Source organism: Corapipo altera, unplaced genomic scaffold (genome assembly GCF_003945725.1).
Source record: "Corapipo altera isolate COAL_440 unplaced genomic scaffold, ASM394572v1 61153, whole genome shotgun sequence".
NCBI lineage: Eukaryota > Metazoa > Chordata > Aves > Passeriformes > Pipridae > Corapipo > Corapipo altera.
The window spans coordinates 1,179,639-1,188,436 of record NW_020884958.1 but is presented as its reverse complement, the minus strand read 5'-3'; the positions used below and the strand labels follow the sequence as shown (position 1 = coordinate 1,188,436).

The following is an 8,798-nucleotide window of genomic DNA, read 5'->3' as shown; positions in this document are numbered from 1 at the left end:
AGTTGTACCTAGGTAGTTATAGGTATATAGATATTTACATATGTAGACTGAATATTTGTATAGGTATATTTATATATTTATCTAGTTATATATGTACCTAGTTGTATTTATGTATGTATCTAGTTGTGTTTATATATGTGTGTTATATTTCTATCTGTATTTAGTTATAATTACATATGTGTGCAGTTGTATAGCTATATAGTTATATTATTCTAGTTATAGGTATATGGATTTTTAGATGCATATATTAATATATGTATCTAGTTATATTTATGTATGTATATTGCTATATTTATGTATATTGTTATATTTTCATTATATTTAAATATGTATAGAGTTGTATAGCTGTCTATTATATTGATGTAGTTATAGGCCTATGGATATTTAGATTGGTATATTGATATTTGTATATTTATACACAGGTTCACTATGTATATGTTTATATATGTATTTATATAGTATATTTAATATGTAATTATATTTATATCTATATTGTTATGGTTATGTGTATGTAGTTATGTCTCTGTAGGTACAGAGTTGTATAGTTTTATAATTATATTTATTTACTTATAGGTATGGTGTTATTTGGATAGGTATATTGATATTTTTGTATTAGTACAGTTGTAGTACTCTGCAATAAATTAACTTTTTTAACTGCAGTTAATATTTGTATATTTTTACATAGCATAGTTGTAGCAATCTAATAAATTTTTTTAAACTTAAATCGATATCTCTGTATTTATAACTCAGCACAGGTGTAGCAATTTGTAATAAATTTTATTTTTTTTGACTGAAATTTATTTTTGTATGTTTATGTATCGGTAGTGTGGGTGTAGAAATGTGCAATAAATTTAATTTTTAAACTGAAATAAATGTTGATTTGTGTTTTTTGAAGCAATTAGCAAAATTTTGAAGATTTTGGTAGCGGACTGGGGGAAAATATCAAGACATACACAGCAGATCCCCCTGTTCCAGTAAAGCTGGGAAATGAAACCATAGGTTTTGGATAGACAGTGGAGTCACATGTTCACTGATAACCCACTGCAAGGGCCCACTAAGAGAATTGACTCCACTCAATGTAGAACAAACCAGGAGCAAACCCAGCAAGGGTAAATCCATACCCTGTCAGAGTGGAAGTCCCTCACAGATGGCTCAGGGAGTTCCAACTGAACTTAAACCCTGACAGAAACAAACAGGGACTCTGAGCTAGCTCTGCTCTGTTTGGCAGTGTGTTGGCAAACCAACTGGAACAGTGGTGGAGTAACAGTACCAGTGTAACTGCTGCAACATGTGGATGAATGAAGATCAATTGATAGAAATGTTGAAACGTTCCAAAATCCAGAAGGATGGTGGATAACTGGGAATTAACAAGTTCTTGTAACCACTAAAATGATAGAAGCCCTTTTTCGAGAAGTTCCACAGAGGAACTCGTATGGATGGTGATGCTACGATAAGTAGTATCGGAAGACATCAGTATCTTCTTGGTTTAGTGGATATATTTTCAGGACACAGGCTATGATCACCCCCTACTCACATAAGCCCCTTCTTCACACACCCTGCACAGTAAAACAAGTGTGCATGGTGTCTCCAAACAGAAGAATTTAAGGGACTGAATATTTCATATGCAGACCAAAATGTTTCTGGCAATAAGAAAAAAAAGTCCTAGAAAAGTCAAAGAAAATCCTTAACACATTAACGAATTCAACAATAAATAGAGAGGGCACTGATGTCGTTGTCCACAACCTGGAATACTTTTAGGTGCTCCTTCCATGCTAGAAGCAGAAAAAAAGTCACCTCTGGAAGGAAGTTCAGAAGAACATGTGCTCCCATCTGAATATATGTGCTACAGCTGCGTTTACAGACAAGTACATATGTACTGCAAGTGATTAAGTTTGTACAGGCTTGATGCCGGCTTGTGTTAAACTGGTGGGTCAGCAAAAACAATAGATTTGCATGTAAGCCAACTCTTTGGCAAAGACATGCCTCTTGTCATTCTTGTCGAGAAACTTTTGAGATTTAGAGCTTCTTGTTGTCACTGATCCCTTTTTCCAGTCTATGTTCTCAGGGCTGGTCAGGTTCTACACTCTGTTCCACTCAGCATCTGAACGTGTTTCCTGCCACCCAAGCTCCTGCTCTTGTTGGGGTCGTGCAGAGACCAGAGAGTGCTTGTGTCTGTGCTGATGTGCAGCACCACAAAGTCATCACCCTGCTGGACCTGGACGTGAACTGACTTGTGCAAGAACCATCTCTACCTATGAATAAATCTGGGGGAGTTGAGTTGAAAAGCAAATCAAAGATTCAGAAGATTCCCTGGGAGACCATCTCAAGGAGAGAAGACATGAGGGAAGGAAGGCATTATAAAGAAAAACAGTCCCTTCCTCTTTCTCATTTGGAAGAAATAAAAGAAGTTTCTTAATATCCAGACAAATCTTTGGAGTCTTGACAGCTGAGAAGCACAGGAGTGTGGAAACTTTGTACACCCAGAAAACAAAGAAGTTTTTAACAGATAGTTAAAAAACAGAAACTGTGTGTAATGCATTGTATTTTCAGCCTGAAGTGTGAAAACTGTTCGCAGCAACAACTTTGGGACATGTCAAGTTTTGGTAGATTAAGGTCATATTTAGGTCTCAAACCCTTCTCCTCTTGTTGCAAGCCAAGAAATTCTTAATTTTTTTCAAGGACTCCCTTGATCTCCAGTAACCTTGATATTACCTGAGGTCAGCAGCAGTTTATTATTACATTGCCCATCCAAGTACACTCAAGAAAAGAATCTGGTGTTATAATGTATAGGTAGAATTAATGAGGACACTTCATAACTTAGTCAGACCCCTCACAAACCTCATTGCAGTCTTTGGAAATGCTCTTATTTATGTCATAGTTCTTCAAGTAAGACCAGGAATGATATTGCTGTTCACATGTCTTTGCTCTGAATAGCTCAAGGGTGTCAGTGGTTTTTCTTAAGAGCACTGAGGACAAGGTGCAGAAAGTTGCATTTAACTCTGTTCAGATGGTTTTCTATTAAGCAGGATTTTAACAGAAATAATAGTTTCTGATTAAAGTCTTTGTTTTCTTGTTATTAAAAAAAAAATGGCCAAAATACAATAAGCACTGGTTTAAAGTTCTCTGTAGTCCTTCCAATTATTCTGTAATTCCACATCTAAAAATTCACAATGAAAAAAACAGAGAAAACGTGGCAGAACAGATGCGAGGATACTCTTGTGAGCCTGATTAGATGCCCTAAATCACCACTGTCTGAGTACCTCTTCAGCAAAAATAATTTGATAAAAATTAAGGACTTTCCATGAAAGATAGATTACACTTTCTCCCTTCATTCACCTTGCTCTGTAAATGGAAGATGTCCTTATAACTGAGAATTTTTGCCCTTCAGCACCTCCCTTTTCAACTCTAAATAAAAGATTATGTACTACTACTTGTCACCATAAACAAAAAGAACACTGACTTCATGAGACAGTGTTTGGAAACGCCTCTTTCCTCCTCCTGTGCCCCATATCCATAAACTGTCTGAAAAAGTCCCTTCCTGACCAAACTGTGTCTGAGGTGAGTAAGGGCTTCAGGAGAGGGCAATACCACCAGATAGGAAGGTTAAGCAATGCTTCCTAAGGATCAGTAAACTCTCAATGTCCCTGTCTTCCTCTGCAATATTGTTCTACTCATGGATGATCCCAGAGGACACTGTGCCTCCAGTTTTGCTGCAAAATTTCTTTTCTGCATGATTTGAATAGAGGGAAATAAGACTTGTAATGTATACAGTGAAATTTGGATTCTGGTGGAGTTGGATTTGCTCCATTATTTGCTTTGGAAATTAGGATCAAACTTTAAATTCCTAACAGAAGTTGACTAGCAGCCCACACAGGTCCAGATGTGCTTTCTGCATGCATCTCCAAGGGAAAAGTCAGGAACAAAATCCCCTTTTATTGCAGATTGAGGCTCTATATATTGTTGTCTTCGCAACTCACTGTGGTAAGACATGATAATCCAGCCAGAAGCAGCGGATATATGAGTTCTAGTGGTGACCCGCTTCTCTGGAGTGAGGGATAATCCCAACCCAAAAGCCAGTGTTGAAAAGTGTCCTGGGTACTGGAGATGACCAGGCTGTCCTTTCACAGTGAGTGTCCTTAAACAGGACCTTCACACCTGTGCTGGTTTAAAGGTAAACCAGCAGGAGAAATGAACCCAACTCCAAAGAGATTGTAAGTCAGAGTTACAATTTAATGGAAATAATACCGTAAATATAATTACATGGACAAACAATTGGTTTAACCCACAAAACCCAGATATATAACCCAGCACCCTGGGGCATGAACAGAGTGGTGTTTGTTGACCCCCGTGCTGAGCCCCACATTGTCTCCCTGAGTCCAGAATAAAAGGAGAGGGAAAACCTCTTGGTGAGAGTGCTGGTCACAGTCCGGTTGACAGTGCTGTCACAATCTGGTCAAGGGTGGTGATCACAGTCTGGCTGAAAGTGATGGTCACAGTCTGGTTGAGATTCTGGTCCTCCTCTGGATCCAACGAATGGTACCAGAAGTCCCAAGATCCCAAGATTATATACCCTCAGGTTCAGGCAGGAATCCCAGTACCTCCCTCAGGGCGGGGAGTTCCACAATGGGTGTGAGGACAGGAACATCCTCCTATCTCACAGGCCTCTTAACACCCAGTTTATAGCCTGTGGGGCCAGGAGGGCTCTGCTGCAAATGGTCTGTTGTTAACAGTTCCTGGGAAATGACATGGAGGGTGTAGAATACACAGTTTGGGTTGCACTCACACAGTGATGAACTGGTCCCAGCTGTTCTAACTAGGACAACACCCTATGCTACTGAGAAAGGGGAACTGGTTGCCCTCCGCAAAATGTGTTGTCCAGCTCTTTGGAATGTTCCCCCTTACAGTCAGCACCATTTCTTACTGCTTACACCATCTCCTTTCTAAGCAGGAGATAATTCTGTGTAGGCAGCCTGACAGCTTAGTGACAGGAGAATAAAATACACAGCGCAGTGTTATCAGCATGTTGTCAGAAGCTGCATCTGCAGTCCATTATCTCTTCCAGTTGTCTCAGAGAGACATGAAGAAAGTGGTAGGAAAAGTACTGATCCTGGCAGAGCAAGCTGAGGGAGGAAAAGCGGTAACTGGTCCCCAGAGTCCTGGAAGCAATGAGAGCAATCCAAAATAGGACCTCTGGTGTGTTGTGGAGATAAGAGTGATAAACTCACCAATCTTCTGTGTGAGACTGGAGCCATCTGTGAATATGAGCATGGAAATCTGACTCCTGTAAAATAAATGAAAAATTTTCCTTCGTTATCTACTGAAGGCTGGATGGGGCTCTGATACACCTGGTCTAGCAGAAGGTGTCCCTGCCCATGGCAGAGGTCTTGGAACAGGATGATCTTTAAGGTCCCTTTCAACCCAAACATTCCATGATTCTATTAATTACAAACCCATGAGCCTGATGACAAATCAAACACAACAGCCCTGGATTCCCCACTACATTACTGGAGGTTGCTCTAGTCACTTGTGTCACCTGGAGACAGGTTTGTATTTGGAGGGACTTTCAGGGTCCTACTGTGTCTATAGGTAACTTTTCCTGGTTCAGTAACACAAGAGATGTCAGAACAGACTGTTTGCGAGTGCAGTATTGTTTAACCTGCCTGTGAGCCTCATGAGAGAAGTCTATTTGTGTTATTGCAGTGTCTTCCATGCACTGTACAGGTAGTGGGTTATATTTGTTTTACCTTTTGAATATGCAATGTTCATACACAATGCTATATGCATAAATACTAGCATTAAGTCCCAATTCCCTCTTTGCACAAGGATATGTAATCATCAGAAATATTTAACAAGGAGCCATATTAGTTTCAGGCTTGATAGTGTGGGTTGTTTAAATAATGAGATGAATAATGGTAATGCTTAAAAAGTTCTGCTCTTTCCAGTTGCAGTTTGTCCTTTATCAACCCTGTTCCATAGAAATCCCTTGTTTACAGGAAAGACTAAATGAAATTCTTGAATACAGATGAGAATTTTACAATTCAGGCTGATTGGAGGGGGAGTTTTCTGTTATTGTGAAAAGACAATGTAAATGATCTTTTTGCTGTACATCCTGGAGGAGACTTTGCAGTTAAGAATGAAAAGGAAAACATTTATCTTAAGAACTATCTTCAAAGAGTATTATCTGAAGTGTTATCTGTGTTATCAAAGCATCTACACTGACATTGACCTCCACTATTACATATGCACAATCACCCTTTGCGTGGCTTAATTTGGCCATAATTTTGAGCTGCAATTCCAAAATCTCATAAAATATGCTGTAAACAACGGAGGAGAGCAGAAATACCAACATTTCTCATCAGCCTTTTGGATTGGAAGGGCTGATACTCCCTTCATTTATGCTCCCTTAACCGTCAGCCTCAGGTCTGCTGTGCAAACAGTTCTACACTGAACCTTACACACTTTTCTAGCACCAATATAGGTGCAAACCTGTAAAATCTTCCAAGCATCACACTGATTTAGACTGACAGAACTTACACAGAAATTCCTTTACATGCTTCTGCAAGTCCTTCTCCATTTCCAAAGCTGAAAGACATTTCCTCAGTGGAAGTGGAATTAGTGCCTTGCTCTCTGGGTGTGGCAGTGTTTTACACCTCTCTTGCCAGGTAAAGGGGCAGCAAATTTGTTCATACTGGCCATTACAGTTAAATCTTTGGTCTGAGACCAAAAGGAAAATGTTAATTTAAGAAGCAATTTTGCCTGGATTTTTTTTCACATGTGGACAAACTGTGGTCTGCTGACAAGAATGATACTGTCCTTGTGAGTACAAACCTCCCTGAGAGGTGAACAATCACAGAGGTCACATCTGCAGATTAAAACCCACTGCGCCATTAATTTGATGTAAAGTAAACACAAGTGACATAGCTCTTCATCCTCAGCAAGGACTTACCATTGCAAAGACATTATTAACATGCAGAGCTCTTGTTTACAACTGTTATTAAAATGCCGGACAAAGCAGTCAACCAACCTCTTTATCCTTCTGTGCCTCTTGCTGTTGCTGCTGAGAAAGGAAGAAGAAGAGCCCTTCAGGGTAAACAGAGGAAACTTTCCAATAGGGAGAAGCTTCCTCTTTTGTATTCCAATGACAACAGAGGGTTTTGTCTTGAATCTCTGTGTGAGCAGCTGCAGAAATGCTGAGAAGTTGTGTTTGGTCATCACGAGGAGGATATGAACAACCCAGACTTTTACTGCTCTGAAATTCAGAGGCTTTAGGCAGTGACATGACCTTCTGCAGGAATATGGAGACAAAAGTAGAACCACATATGCCAATGTCCAACAACAAATATCATCAAAATTTCTTCTGAACTATTAAATATCAGAAATTCCCCAGTGCTCATATTTGGGGAATTGACAGTAAATCTGACCGTAGCTGTGTCAATTCACATCCAGTGCAGCTTGACCAACAGACACCAAAAACCTGTGGAAGAGCATCTAAGTCATAAAGCAACACATAGAGTCCAGGGGAGATTTCCCTGAAATCTCAAAATGATTCACTGCAGGTTGAAGGACAGGTCAATGCTGAAAGATGAGCACTGAGCTGAGGTGGTGGTGGTTGCATCCCCAGGTTTAACAAAAGAGGAGGTTCTAGAGGCTTTTTCTACATTCAGGTACAGGTAGTTGTTCCCATCTCTCCACTTTGTTGCATCTACACAGTGTTAATACAGCTCTGTGCTGAGCAGGGCAAGGGACTGATGGAAGTGGAAAACAGCCTGGAAAAACTGAGTGATGTGATCCTCTACTTTAAGGATATGGCCTTAGAACAGCCCAGGGTGGAAGGGACCTCAGAAGATCATGTGGTCCAATTTTTTGGTGGAAAGGCAAGAAGCCTTTTCAGATTATCCAGAACCCTATCCAATGCATCTTGAAAACCTCCAGCAATGGGGACTCTACCACATCCCTGGGGAAGTTGTTCTAGCAAATACTTGTTCTTACTGTAAAAAATTTCTTTCCTGTGTTGACATGAAACCCCTTCAGGGTTACTTGTTTGTGTTGCTCCTTGTTTTCTCCATGTGTCTCTTTGTGAGTAGAGATCCTCCACTCTCTTTGTAGCTCCCTTATATGTACCAGAGTAATGTGGTAAGGTCCCTCTCAAGCCTTGGGTTCTCCAGGGAGGAAAGACCTGACTGCTTCACTCTTCCTCATAGTACAGGAACATATGGTTCAAGAGATATTTGGAAGAAGCAAAAATGGAAATGGAGAAGGAATCAAAAAAAGGAAAAGGAAACTGAAATGAAAAAAAAAAAAAAAAAGAAAAAAAAAGAGAGAGGAAGAAAATGATCCCTAATGATACTTTTTAGAAGTCTACCAAAAGTTTCTGACAGTTAGATACCAGTACAGCTGCCAGTACAGAAATAGGAACAATTATTTCTGTAGTGGGAACTTTATCTGTTGTGGTAACTGTTCTTCACTGTTCAGGCTCCATTCAGACACAGTGACTTGTTTGTAAATCATCCAGTTGTGCTTCTTTTCAAAAGGGACTGATTGACACAAAATGTGGTTATCAGTTTCCCTTGGACAAAGCAGAATAAGCCTCTTCCTGACTGAACTGACTGAGTGGAGAAGGGACATGCTCTAAAAACTGCATAAGGCTAGAAGACTTCCATCACTCTCTTTAGTTGTATCACAGTGTAAGAATGTGATCCTGCTGCAAAGTTTGGGCAATTGCTTGCAAACTAATGACCTTTTTTAATCTATGCTTAGATCTGAACATAATTTATGTTAGTCTTTTAGAAAATATTTAA

General features: G+C 39.6%; 1 long non-coding RNA gene across 1 annotated transcript in view; it reads left to right on the top strand.

The window, feature by feature from the left end:
• Positions 1 to 243, top strand: part of LOC113956885 — a 21,514-nt gene extending 21,271 nt beyond the window's left edge. Inside the window, exon 2 of the long non-coding RNA XR_003530999.1 lies at positions 13 to 243. This is a non-coding gene — a long non-coding RNA (uncharacterized LOC113956885). The remainder of the gene's footprint in view (positions 1 to 12) is intronic.
• The last annotated feature ends 8,555 nt before the right edge of the window (positions 244 to 8,798 follow it).